This window comes from Talpa europaea (assembly GCF_964194135.1).
Source record: "Talpa europaea genome assembly, chromosome: 1".
In the NCBI taxonomy this organism is placed as follows: Eukaryota; Metazoa; Chordata; class Mammalia; order Eulipotyphla; family Talpidae; genus Talpa; species Talpa europaea.
In genome coordinates, this window is record NC_140073.1 from 148,805,933 (window position 1) to 148,819,811 (window position 13,879).

Below are 13,879 nucleotides of genomic sequence, written 5' to 3' on the forward strand. Positions count from 1 at the left end.
CTTGGAGGACTCCATTAAGAGCCTTGGAATCCTCCCAGGCAGGACAGTTGAAAATTGGATTCTTTGTGACAAATTTCCAGAAATGGTAGGAACTCGTTAAGGTCAACCATATTGTCTCCCACTCCTGCCAACAATGACAGAAGTCCAGCTGATGGCTTGACCAGGACCTCCCTCCTCACATCATCACTCCCATGCAGCTCCTACCCTGACCCCTCAGCAGCCACAGCCCCCTCCAACTCCCAAGAGACTGTGACCATTTGAAACTCGGCTGGGGATGGCCAGCCTTTTTTCCTGCGATGCTGGTGCACAACACTTCCCTGACATCATCCATGGCTCCCCCTGGACTGGATTTTTCTTTCCTGGCCTGTTTATTGCCTGGGGACAGCAGCAGAGCACACCCACCGCCTGAGCCACGTCTTAATATCATCTTTCCTTTACTAGTGAATTTTAACATAAAGTAATTAACCTGAGTCCATTTGAACAAACCCAGGAATACTATTAAGAATTTGTATTTCTTTTTTTTTTTTTTTATCCAAAACTTGTTTATTAGGATGGTTTCTCATTCATCTTGATTCAGGGTGCTTTTAGTGCTGCTTCCGTCTGAAGGAGCATCCTTCTGTAAGCCTTGCTTTTCCTCCTGTAGGCTGGCAGAAGACAGTGGAGCAGCCAACACACAATACTACCGTTTATGCATGGCTAAAGACGGTGGTGATTTTATAGCATCCTGGGCATTTCACATCCATGAAATAGGAATTGGGGCTCTGCACCAGGCGCTTCTTCTTGTGTTTCTTCTTCTCCTCTTCTGGAGAGGGATGAAGGAGATCCTTTGCGAGAGGCATGTTCTCGTGGGGAGGTCATCACCGCCGGAAAGGCAAGAATTTGTATTTCTTTCAGCAGAATGAAACATTACCTGCTGGTGATTTCATTCATTCAAAATATATTCTTTCTTCTGGCCAATGAAAAATTAGATAGTTCAGGAAGCTCATTCTCAGTATTGCAATGATGTCCTTTCCACAGCTCCAGCTAGATGTACTTAGTCTTTTGGTGGTTCTTGGGGAGCAGACAGCCTAGGTTTGGGAATCCTCATTTAGAATTTACCTGCAGAATTCCTTCAGGCAAGTTTCCTGAGTCAGAACAGCACCAGCTCAGAAGGTCCTGGACTCACTCAGAGAGCCCATGGCTCAGCGCCAGGCACAGAACAAGACTCGCCAGGTGATCGCTGCTCACGGCCTCGTGGCCCACGGCTCATCCTCGCTGCCCTCACCCTCGCAGCTTGCTGGACCTGCCAGTGGCATCTCCCCTCATATCAAGCACGTCTTTTGACTTGTTGCTTTGCTGTCTGGGCTCTTGCCGACCCTGGTGTGGTGCCTTTCTCGGGGCTAGCTTCACTTGCCAAGTATAACTGACCATAGAAAATCACCTGGCAAGACACAACAAAAATAAATCTTAGACTTTGTGAAAAACAGACTGGTTACCATAGGGGATGGGGCAGTGGGGACCGGGGAGACGTGATAAGGTGCTGACACTGGGGCTTTGGGGAAGGGGAGTGAGGCATCCGAAACCTGGAGCTGTGAAGCTGCACTCCCAAAATTATGCAGTTAGGTCAATGTGGGGAAATCAGTAAAATTGGAGAAGAAAAAAATGCAGGAAAAACCTGAAATAATTTTATGATGTTATTACTTTCTAGAAATAATGCTGATAGTTATCTTTGAACTATTACCCAAAAAGAAGTGATTTAAATTCTTAGCTTTGTTGGGGCCTCCCTGGTAGCACAAGGGGTTAAGAAACAGCACCATGAAGCTACCTGCAGCCACTGCAGCACAAGTTTGGTCCCCAGCCAGGGAGGTGACCCACATGCACAGCAGACCTCTCCTGTCTCGCCCGCTGCTCCCCTCAGCAGTGTACTTCGGTCAATCTGCCTGTTCTGCTCCCCACTCTGTCTCTGGTGAATCCTCTCACCTCTCACACACACACACACACACACACCTCTGGACTGTATCCCTGTTCTTATATGCATAAATAAATAAATCTTTTATATAAAAAAAATTCTTAGCCTTGCCTGGAAAATAGTTCTGGATGGAACATATGAAATTGAAATAGGTGTAGAAGTCTCCAAATCAAGCACTGAGCAAAGGCCAAAAAAAAGCAGATTCCTAAAGATACTGAACAGCTTCTCATAGCCTGGCCATCGGCTCTCACACAGCTCTAGCCCCAGGCCACTAGCTTCCTGTCCTCATCCCCCGGGAACAGAGCCCAGGCTACTAGATACAGGCCCAAAGTCAGAGTCTCTGAAGTTTCAAACTGTCATCCTAGACCTACAGACACTGCCTCCCCCTTTCCTTCCCACCAAAACCACCATTAGGCTTCTGCCCTGTGTTCCCCCAGCCCCCTTTGCTCCTGACGAGCCCTGGAGCGTTTCCATGTGCTCCTGTGTTGTGTGGAAACTCCCCAACCCTGAACAATAGCAAAGCCTGCGTTTTCAAGGTTCAAGACAGCTTTGAAGCGTGATATTTTCAATTCATTACAATAAAAATGTACCCATAGACTTAATTGCCAGTACAAAGCACAGAATTATCATTTAACACTTATTATGACCTAAATACTCTGTTGTGTGATTTGGGAAACACATATGCTAAAAAAGGCCACATTTTTTTCCCCCTGATGCCATCACCTCTTAGTGGAATCAGATACCAGGACAACATCAACAGCAGGGAGGACAGGTCAGGCTGGCATCATTTCAAACTACACAGGAGATGAGAGGGTGGGGACAGTGGACATGAGATTCCTCCAGGAGAAGGCTGCCATTATGGATGGGATCCAATGTTTTTATTCTCATATACTCTACATTTCTTTAATACATACCACTCAGCCTTTTCATTGTTAACTTACTTGGAGATTGATAAAGACGAAAAATTGCTTTTAAGAAAACTAGCTCATTCTTGATTAAATCAAGTAAACCATTGCTACCTGAAAGATTTGCATACCCCTCAAGAACAATTCATGAATCCTTTCTAAGACACAGAGCATCAAAACTTGTTTATACCTGGAAAACTTAATTACATATGTGAGCAAATGATATTTGGTTGCCAACTAACTTGGCTTGGTGACAACCATGTAGCTTGGCATAACGTTTAGCGAGCAGTGAAAATTAGCAAAAGTGCATAGAGATTTTTTTCTCTTTCCTTATGTAATTTAACTGCCTCCCTGAATTATCATGTTTGTTGTTGGGTTGTATTTTTTTTAACTTAAGTGTGATTTTTATGTTGAGTAACATATTGTACAACATAAGGATCTACTTGACATTAATTAGAATCTGCATGTACCTGTGATATAGGAGTCATCTCACAGCTCACATAAAGTCACTGCAGTCATGTAATACAGGATTTCTCAGGAGTCCCATCTTTTTCATGAGGCTCTTGGCCGCTGATAGGCAGGTGTCTTTCCTGCCTTTTTGCAGTTACAATTCCCACCTCTTTGAGGACAAATTAAGCCTGGCAGTTGTCTCCATAATCCTCTCCTAAAATGCCAGTGCTTGGCTATTAACAACTTTCAACCAAAGTTTGTGAGCAGCTTGCACATTTTGTTCAGATTCCAGGTTCCCCAGTCATAACCTCACTTCCATCACCTGTGTCCTGATGACTCTGAACGAGAGCAGAGGATGAGCTTCACCCAACCAGAATGGTGACATCCCAAAACCTCAGCCCCTATATGGAGGCTGGGGTTCAAGTGCTGCTGGAATTTTTGTTCTTATGTCCCTTTCCCTGCCCTGCTAACCATGGATGCACTTTTATTATGCACAGGACCAGAAAAGATGAAAAAGCATGACTGGGGCATCTATTGATACATCTGTATTTTTGGATTTGACAGTAATTGTGTGAACACGTCTGCGGGTGCCAGTGGAAAGAAACAATCACCAAACCTAACTAATAATGTGTCAAGTAATTATGTGTGTTAATAATAAACAATCAAGCCAGGCTTACGTAGGTTTGTTCTTCTGCACTACCAACTTGCTAATATTCTTTGTGGAGTGACAGAAGTCAGGTTTAAAATAGTGTTAGATTAATAATACATTTTCTTAAAAAATTAATTGGAAGAGGGCCTCCCCTGGTGGCGCAGTGGTTGAGCGCTGGGCTGCAAGGCTGCCCGCAGCCTCTGCAGCGCCGGTTCGTTCCCCGGCCACCGGCGAGGGTCCCACACACACACACACAAAAATTAATTTGAAGATCTTTTAAATTACTGACCCACATTCTTGTAACTAGTGTTCCTTATGCCTTATCCTCTCCCGATGCACACACATACACACACTCACACACACACTTCCTTAGCAGAAGTTGAGGATGTCAAGCCAAGAATGTGAAAACTGTGGTCTATGAGTTTCCTGTGACTGCTATAACAATTGGCCACACTCAGTGACTTAACATAAACTTATCATCTTACAATTCTGGAGCCCAGAAGCCTGAGATGGGTCCAACAGGCCCAAATCCATGTGTTGGCAAGGCTGGCTCCTGGGGGCCCCAGAGGCCTCTGTTTCCTGGACTTCCCACCTGCCAGAACCTGGAATTCCTTGGCTCATGACTCCTTCCTCGCCTCAAATCACCTTCGTTCCCCGTTTCCATCATCACTTCACCTTCTTTTTCCTCTGTGGCCAAGTCTCCACTGACCACATTTCGGACCCAACAGATCATCCAGAATAATGGCCCCAACTCAAGATCTTCCAGTTAATCATACCCACAAGGTCCCTTTTGTCACACAACGTAACAGTCCTAGATTCCAGGATTGGGAGCTGGCTCTTTGGGGGCCATTCTTTCGCAACAACTTGCAGGAAAGGTAATGGCAAGCTAGGAATTTCGAGTGGGATGGCCTGGGCGCCACTTACTGGTTATACAAGTTACATGCTGTTTGCTTCAGTTTCCTCAGTTGTTAAGTGGGGGTAATAATAGCACCTCCCTTGTAGGGCTGTAGGGAGGATTCACTGAATTAATATATGTAAATCATACACTTAAAAACAAAACAAAATCTGACACAGTGCCTCAGACACATGGAAAGTGAATGGTGATGCTATTCTACTGAAGACGGGTGCACTAGACACAGAGAGAGAGAGAGAGAGAGAGAGAGAGAGAGAGAGAGAGAGAGAGAGAGAGGCTTTTCCTCAAGGGTTGTATCTTACCTGAGTCCCAGCTCCCCAAGCAGGGCGCCCACAACATCCAAGATGCTCATCTCCCCATGACAACCCCTCCGTGGTGCGCCAGGGAACCGGGTTCAGCTCCCACCACACTCAACAAAAGGTTCAGTCGCTGTGGTCACTGGCCCCCTAGAGCAAGGTGTGGATAATTCCTACTCCTCCCCTGCTCCCATGACTGACTTCCCTTCCAGCAGACTCGATCCTTCCTTCTCCACAGCTGCCCCTCAGTCCACATAATAAAATCACCAACCAGCTGCAACTACAGAGCAATCCTCTTAAGGAGGCAAAGCTCTGCCTCTGTGTAAAACCTGAGGCTCTGGCACCTCTTTCTAAATAAACTTAGAAGTATCTCCTATTATCACCTCTTCTTCATTTTGCTTGGAACGTGGGAACTGGTCACAGCCACGGAGACATCAATTTCACTAGATAACTTCTAATTTTATTATTTATTTATTTATTTTGTGTTGTATTTTGTTTTTTATTGAGGTGGCTCCACCATTCTATTTTCACCTAGCTCTGCAGGCTCTCTGCAGAAGCAACCTTACCGAACTAAACCTATGCTCAAATATATCACCCCATGACACATACATTTGTCAAATATATGTTGTAGATCAAAAAATTAATACAATGTCATGTCAATTAGATTCCACTTAAAAATAAATACTAAAAATGAAGTATGTGCATGGCCCTATCTTATTTTTAAATATTTTGATAACTGCGTTTTGATTTTCCTTTAAAAAAAAAGACTACCTGGGTCCCAAATATACTTTTTCTCTTTTCTGAATTATAGTTACAATTAAAGAGGAAAAAATATTCTGTCTTTGAAGTGAGCCTCAATTGCTTCACTGACATCTCCTTTTCATATGCAAACTGCAAGTATTCCCGAAGTCAAAAGACGCATTAAATTACTCAGCCTGAGAGAGAGAGAGAGAGAGAGAGAGAGAGAGAGAGAGAGGGTGTGGCTGAGAGCAAGCTGTGGTAAAAACTGGGGAGTCACCACTGAAGGAGCTGCTCTGCTCGCTAATTATCGATCTCGCAGATCTGACCCCGATCTGACTTTCATTCCGGGGGAATTCTGTGTCAGGTTTTGCAGGGCACGTCTACCCAGCGGGTTATGTTTGTATACTTTTGCACTTGGGGAGCATTTTGGTGGCGTCTGTGCGCCCCTTTGCAAGCTCGCTCATTTAGCAGAGACGTGCCCAGCAGCTGAAACCTGGTTCTCTGCCGCGCGCTGCGCCCCCAGAGCGCAGGGCTCGCCTCTCCTGGAAAGCTGCGAGCACCCGTTTAAATCCTTCGGGCCCCCAAGGAGGCGCGTCCCCTCAGCGTCCAGCCCTGTGCTGCGGGGGCGGGTGGGGGGTTGGTGTGGAGGCTGGGGGCGCAGGGCGGCCTCACCCCGATCCCCGAGGCTGTGGCGCCCCCTACCGCCCCGGAGCTGTCTCCACGGCTGGCAAGTGTCTCCACAGACGTCTCTGCACGATACTACTACTCCCGCCAGCGGTGTTTCCCGCGGGTGAGGACGCTCCTGGGTGACAGGCCGCGTTGGCTATGGTTTTTTTAAAGACTGGGGTTAAGTGGCTCAAAAGTTTGAACCCCCTGCTTTTCAGTCTTTTGGAACCTGTAGGAACAATCTCGCCATCAGGTGTGTGCGTCAGTTGTTCGGGGCCAAGTTAAGGAAATGAACACTGAGGAAGGTGATTGATTAGAAGGCGGGTCAGGATGAAAATGCCTGAACAGGGCCTCCCCTGGGCGCAGCGGTTGAGCGCTGGGCTGCGAAGCTGCCCTCAGCCTCTGCGGCGCTGGTTCGATCCCCGGCCGCCCGCAAGGGTCCCACATGGCGCGCAGACCTCTCCTGCCGCCCGCTGCTCCCCTCAGCAGTGTACTTCGGTCCTTCTGCCTGCTCTGCTCCCCGCTCTGGCTCTAGTGAATTCTCTCGCCCTCCCGCGCTTCTGACTGTACCCAGTGCTTGTATGAATGAATAAATAAATCTTTTAAAAAAGAAAAGAAAAGAAAAGAAAATGCCTTAACGGCCCTGGGCACACGCGCCGGGACTGGTGGTTTCTCCTGCAGTGAGATGCGCGAAAATTGGGAGAAGCAGGGAAAGTCAAAATCGTTTAGCGCTGAGGGGCCGAGCGCACCCGCGTGTCTTTATCTGCTGTTGACCCCAGGGCAGCCTCTCACTCAGTATTTGGCACATACGTGTCACTGAACTAAAGGGCAGAAATGATCACCCAGAATTACGGCCAGCCGGCCCTCACACAGTGCGTGTTACAACAATTCGAGGACAAAGTGCGAAGGGGGCACAATCCAAGGAAATCAGCTCTTTCCTTCTGTCAACCAACTTACACTTATGGAGCGTCTCTCTGGCCCAGGGTGTATTAGACCTTGTGGATTAGGGTGCAGCTGGGCTAACTCTGGGGGGGTGTGGAGTGTGTGGTATGTAGTGTGTGGCACCCCCTACTGCTATGGTATGTGGTGTGTGATGTGTGTGTGGTGTGTGCTGTGTGTATGCTGTAGGATGTGTGTGCTGTGTGGTGTGTGATATGTGTGTTGTGTGTGATATGTGGTGTGTCGGGTGGTGTGTGTGTGTGTGTGTGTGTTACATGTGAAAGGAAGAAGGAAAGAGAAGCTTGGGCCAAAGGTGGGTGACAGTACAAACGAGTAACTAAACCAGGAAAAATCACGTAACTATCAGGGTTCTGTCGCAGGTTGAACGGCTCACCCCGCTTCCCCTATGATATGTCCTTGTCCTCACTAAATCCCAGGACATAGGACTATGACCTTATTTGGAAAAAGAATCTTTGCAAATGTAATTAAAGATCTTTAGATGGTGCCATCCTGGATGGCCTGGGTTAGCTCTGAAGCCAATGACAAGTGTCCTGTTGAGACAGAGACACACAGGTGAGGTGAAGAAGTGAGGGAAGAGGGAGGAAGAAACTGGAGTCTGCGGTCCAGAGCCCAGGTGTGCCTGCAATTGATGGTGGCGGCGAGAGAGGGCGAGGCCCTCATCCCGACACTGCGATTGGTCCAGGAATGAGCCTGTGACTCGGCCTAAGCAGTCAGAGCCCTCTCTGGGAATTTTTCTTCGGAAGCGCTGAGAAAAGTCCCCCTGGCTTCACCAGAGGCAGCTGGGGCGATGCGCCCCCTGGAATGTGGGGCCCTAACACGGTCCTGTAGTTGTGGGAGCAGTGGTTTCCTTCTCTCCCCTTTATTTTTAAATTAGTCCTCACCCAGTCTCTCTTGTTTGTGACTGAAAGGACTCACGAACGTGATCTTGGGTCCCGCGACCTCAGCCAGACCATGTGTCACCTCTGTCTAGTCTGGACAAGTCTAGAAGCCAACATACTTCTCCGAAGGGACCCTGCGTTCCTCCTCTGTGGGTCCCACCTGCTTCCTTCTTACCCTGCGCAAGTGGTGCGGGCAGGACGTCTTTCTGCCACAGCCATGAGGGAGAAGCAGCAAGCCCAAAGGAAAAGAGTCAAACAAATTAAGCCACGAGAACTTCAAAGACACTGCGCCCCCAAATGAACAGTTCTGAACAATTTTGATTATCCCCGTGAAAATTCAACCCCCTCACACGATGCCTTAATTTTGCGTTTGGCCTTACCCCGTCAGTCTGCATCAGGCTCCGTTGTTTGGTGCAAGAACAGAACTGCTGCTGAGCGATTCCAACGCTGAGGTCTGCAGACCCTGACTCAGAAAATGCCAAGAAAGCGAGGAGGCTGAAGGGGCAGGATCAAGCAAAATCAGGCCCCAGGAGGAAGCTGGCTAAGGCTTCCACAGCTGAACATGGCTTCTCCCTAAGAGCCCGGCTGCCCACCTCTTCCAAGAAGGCCCCCGTCCTGCACGGGAGCATCAAAACCCCAGGAGGTTTCATCTCCAGTGTGACTGGCCGCCTCTGCACCATGTGTGCGGGTCAGGGGAGCTGGGGCTGGGACATAGTTCAGGTGGCTCTGCTTCCCCGGGGGGCAATTTCCTGAACACAATTAATCTGTCTACTACCATGCCTCTAGGGTGAAGCACAGTAGGAAGAAACCTCAGAGATTACCCCAAACCCCCCACCCCATGATTAAATTGTGTCTTCATGGCGCCCTCTAGTGACAAACTAAGGATAGGGCGAAAAACAAGGTCAGCAGCAGCACACCCCACACAGAGCGCCTGCTGAAATTCAGGGACTCGTAGTTTTCTGATTTAAACCACTGGGTAAGACAGGAGAAAATGCCAAGTTGCAAATGCTACTCCCTGCCAGGACATACAGTGCACATTGACTTGCATCAGCCACGGGTACCACAGGAGTTCCCGCAGCCCCTGTGATGAGGTGAGTCTCTTGTGGCCACCCAGTGTGGTTCTGTCTCTTCAAGACAAAACCTGCTCCTCCGAAGTCAGACTCGCTGGCCAAGGCGCAGAGCCTGGACACCCTCCTGGAGAAGGGGTCCGCAGGTGTACATTATCTAAAGTCCACACCCCAGGGTCGGCTCACAGGACTCGCTTGTGAAATGGGTGGAGGAAACCGAGCTTTGGAGGGAGTTCCTCACAGAGCACAGCACCGCAGAAAATGAAGGAAATGGCAGGGAGCTGAGATGAGCGGGGAGCTGCCTGTAACCACAAGTTTCTTGTCCTTGCCCTGTTCAACCTTGCTCTGCTCCTGTTTATCTTTTCTTGCAGACAAAACCAGAAAACCAGGCAAAACCAGCGGAAGCCAAGATGGAGCTAGAAGACAAGGGTTAAGCCTCAGCCTCATTATCACAGCAAAAAGCAGCCCTATCACCTCCTTGCCAGATCCAGCAAGACCAAACTTGGAAGAAAAGTGGGCGTGAAGGCAGTCCCTGGAAAGCCCTGCTTATTTCTCTGAAATCGTTAGCCTCAGCCCTTCCTTAGTATCCCCTCATATGTCTCTGCTTCTCCCCAGTGTGGGCAGATGCCTTCGTGATAGTAGCATCCCGTGTCCTCAAGGCTGCTGGCTCCTGATTAAATCTGATTTTGTTCCACCAACTCTTGTCTCTTGCATTTTGATTTCTGGGTGTTGAGTAAACAGACCCCAAAATCCTGTAACAAAGCTGCAGTCACCAGGCAAACAAGGAAAGCACACTGGAGAAATGGAGGTGCCCAGGGAACAAGAGGGACTCTCTGGGGCACACCCAGCACATGGCACACAGGCAGGAATGAAATGGCTCATCTCTCTTCTGGACCGAATGCTTGTTTTGTAACAGGGTGGTCCCCAGGAAAGGGGGAGGTTCCCTGCCCCACCCAAGGGAGGGTGGAGCTGAGCAGGAAGAGGAGAAGCTGAAGAAGACACTGAGGAAGGAAGCAGGATGGAGCCAGGAGACCTGGAGGAGGCGCATGGAGCCTAGAGACACGTGAAGAAACTGTGCTTGTCTTTTGGTCGTGGACGGGGTGACACAGATGTGGGTGAGACCCGTGGGGAGGTGACCATGGCAGCTTTTATCTTGATGTTGATTTTGCTCTTTTCCTTCCGGGCTTGTCCGGTTGTTTGTGACCCTTTTCTGTGGGTCCCCACTGGAAGATGCTTTAGACTTGTGGCAGGCTTTGGGGCCTTGCTCTGGGCCAATCCCATTTGGATGGACTTTTACCCACGAGGGGACGGGTAACTTTGGGTGCTTCATTTAGAAACTAGACTCTTTGCCTTTCCTGTGTTGTTTCCTAGTTTTATTAAAGTTCCTTCCCATTAAAGTCTCCTATGGTTTGTGTTGATGCGGCGGATGGCAGAACCCATGTAGAATAGGCAGGTTTGCGGGGTTTGGGCTGCCCCTCTCCCTGTCCTATAACAGTTTCTCCAAAAATTCATATATTAAAGCCTTTATCTCCAGTGTGATGGCATTTGGAGATGGGGACTTTGGTAGACAATTAGGTCATGAGTGTGGAGCCCTTGTGAATGGCATTAGCGCCCTTATAAGCATTCTCTTTCTCTTTCTCTCTGTCCCCCTCTCTTCTCCCACCTTTCCCCAGCCTCTCTCCTTGTAAAAAGGTGACCTTCTTCAAGACAGCTGAAGCTCTCTCACCAGAACCCAATCATGCTGACGCCTTGATCTTGGATTTCCAGCCTCCTGAGCACTGAGAAATGATTTTTTGTTGTTTACACCACCCAGTCTGCGGTGTTTTGCATGACAGTCCAGTCACTGAACCTCTGGGGTCTAGAGAACAAAGGCTCGGCTCTGCTCCCTACTTGCTGTGCATTCACTCAACAAAAATTTATCCAAAACCCTACACTGGTCTTGGCATTGAGCTATGGATGGGGTGCTGGGGCTATTTTAATAGGGTATCATTTGCTCAGGGCCCCTGAGACAGGGATTTTATTTTAAGCTGGAACCGAAAGAAGGGTGGGGGGCAGGCTGAGGGCAGAAAAGAAGCCAGAGCAGCACAATGTGGAGGTGGTACAGGCCGGTTCTAAAGCTGAGATAGCCCCTGCCTGCACCCGCTTTGGAGTGGCAGGTGGTAAGCGTGGTCAGGGGCACTGACTCCCGCCTGGGATCTAACCCCAACCAGGCTGTTTGTTCATTGTGCAATTCTGGGCAGGCTCTGACCTCTTGTGCCTCAGTTTCCTCATCCATACAATGGGGATTAATCATAGCACCCTTTCACAGGATTGATGTGGAGATAAGATGACAGTGAGAATTCCTCATAAATAGACTGCCTAGGCCAGCCAGCGTCAGCTCAGAGCTAGCAGAATTGTTCCTGTTTTGAAAAAGAAATCTGCCAAGAACATCTCCAGTAGAAGTAGAATTTGTGAAAACATCTCTTTTCAAGCTAAGCAGAGACTATGCTGTGTCTTTAATAACCCAGAGAGTATGGAAAAGCTAATGACACATTTGAAAATAAAGTTTAGCAGGATCAAGTTCTTCATAACAAATCCCAAAGCTCTCTGGGGCCAAAAGCATCTTTTGTTTTCCTATTACTAACTGCAGCCAATTTTTTTAAGTTGCTAATTGTGAGAAATGCTCCAAGAAACGCCTCAGAGAAAAGTTTAGCAGGTGTGAAAAGAGGGGGGAGAGCCCAGCTTGTTCCTAGGTATGGTGGGTTGTTGCGAAGCAGAACTGAAACCCGGATGAACTGGAATCTGGGGATGAACGGGGAAGACTTTGCAAAGGAGTAGATTCTTCAAGGCACCTGCTCAGAAGTTTCAGCTACAACTCCCTTGAGGCATCCAGTGAAATGCCACGGAAACAGTATTTAAAAATAGAGTGAAGGGCCTCCCTGGTGGCACAAGGGGTTAAGCACTGCACTATGAAGCAGTCCACAGCCTCTACAGCACGAGTTGGATCCCCAGCCCGCCAGACAGAAACCCACATGGCACAGCAGACCTCTCCTGTCTCACCCGCTACTCCCCTGAGCAGTGTGTTTCAGTCAGTCTGCCTGTTCTGTTCCCCACTCTGTCTCTGGTGGATCCTCTCACCCCCCACACCTGTGGTCTGTACCCCAGCTCTTGTATGCAGATACATAAATCTTAAAAAAAAGAAAAAAAGAAAAGAAAAGAAAATGGGCTGTGTGTGTGTGACTACATTCTCTTCTCTCAGACTTCCCTTCCAATTTCTCCACCTGCTGGAAGGCAGGAAGTCTGGCCCCTCTTCCCATACTTGCAGCATCACTCCTCTGTGCCAGCACCACCTCTGTACCTGCAATGGCCAGCAGATTGTTGGAAGCAGGTGGAAGGAGGGTCTTGAAGGCAGATGAGCAGGGAAAGGGTCCAGCTGAGACCCTGGCTCCACCAGCCTTCATGCCTCAAGTGTTCCTCCCTTGCCTCTCTACTGCTAACCCCAGCTCTACTCCCCTCCAAGACACACATTTGCAAATTCCCAAATGTTAGCATTTCTATTAACACTCAATAATACCCAAATAAGGCTCAGAAAAAGTGTTGGAAAACGGTTACCAAGGTTAAAAATACCAGACAACTACAATGCAACTGATGTTTTGACATAATTATAAAGAAGAATAAAACAGGGCCTCTCTGGTGGTGCAAGGGATTAAGCACCGCACTATGAAGCAATTTGCAGATTGCTGCCTCTGCAGCAAGAGTTTGATCCCTGGCCGGTCAGAGAGAAACCCACATGGTGCAGCAGGTCTCTCCTGTCTTGCCCGCTGCTCTCCTCAGCAGTGTGCTTCATTCAGTCTGCCTGTTCTGCTCCCCACTCTGTCTCTAGTGAATCCTCTTACCCCCCCCCCATCTCTGGCTTGTACCCCAGCTCCTGTATGCATAAATAAATAAATCTTTGGAAAAAAAAAAAAAGAATAAAACATTCTGCCTACCAGGAATCCTTCAGATTTATACCATGACACATTTTGCATTTTATGGAATACAGTATAATTATAATTAAGAGTCTGACTAATTTGATAAAATGAAGTTACCGATCTCAAACAAAAGCCATCCGTTGTTCCAACGACGAATGGATTTATTTGAAAACAACAGACTGAAAGGCAGATTGGGGGTTCATTCACCACAAGAACCAACATGCACTTCCCCAATCCAAGATCAACATCCCCCTAAATAACCCCTGGAGGCTCTTTCCCTTAGTTCCACCAGAGGAAGAAACAGCATTGCCTTCCCTAGGGGATGCAATGCATGCTGGGTTCTGCAGCTTGCAAACTTGTGCAGGCCTGGGCACACTCTAGAGGCCCAACCTCATTTAAATAGGGTTCTGAATATTAATGTTCACTGATTAATTAGTTCATAGTTAACCCCTTTCA

The 13,879-nt window shown here is 48.2% G+C and overlaps 1 pseudogene across 1 annotated transcript; it reads right to left on the reverse strand.

The window, feature by feature from the left end:
• Positions 1-355: 355 nt before the first annotated feature.
• Positions 356-858, reverse strand: LOC311167877 (small ribosomal subunit protein eS27-like; annotated as a pseudogene). The gene has a single exon. The product of its transcript is annotated as a small ribosomal subunit protein eS27-like (transcript).
• Between the last annotated feature and the right edge of the window lie 13,021 nt (positions 859-13,879).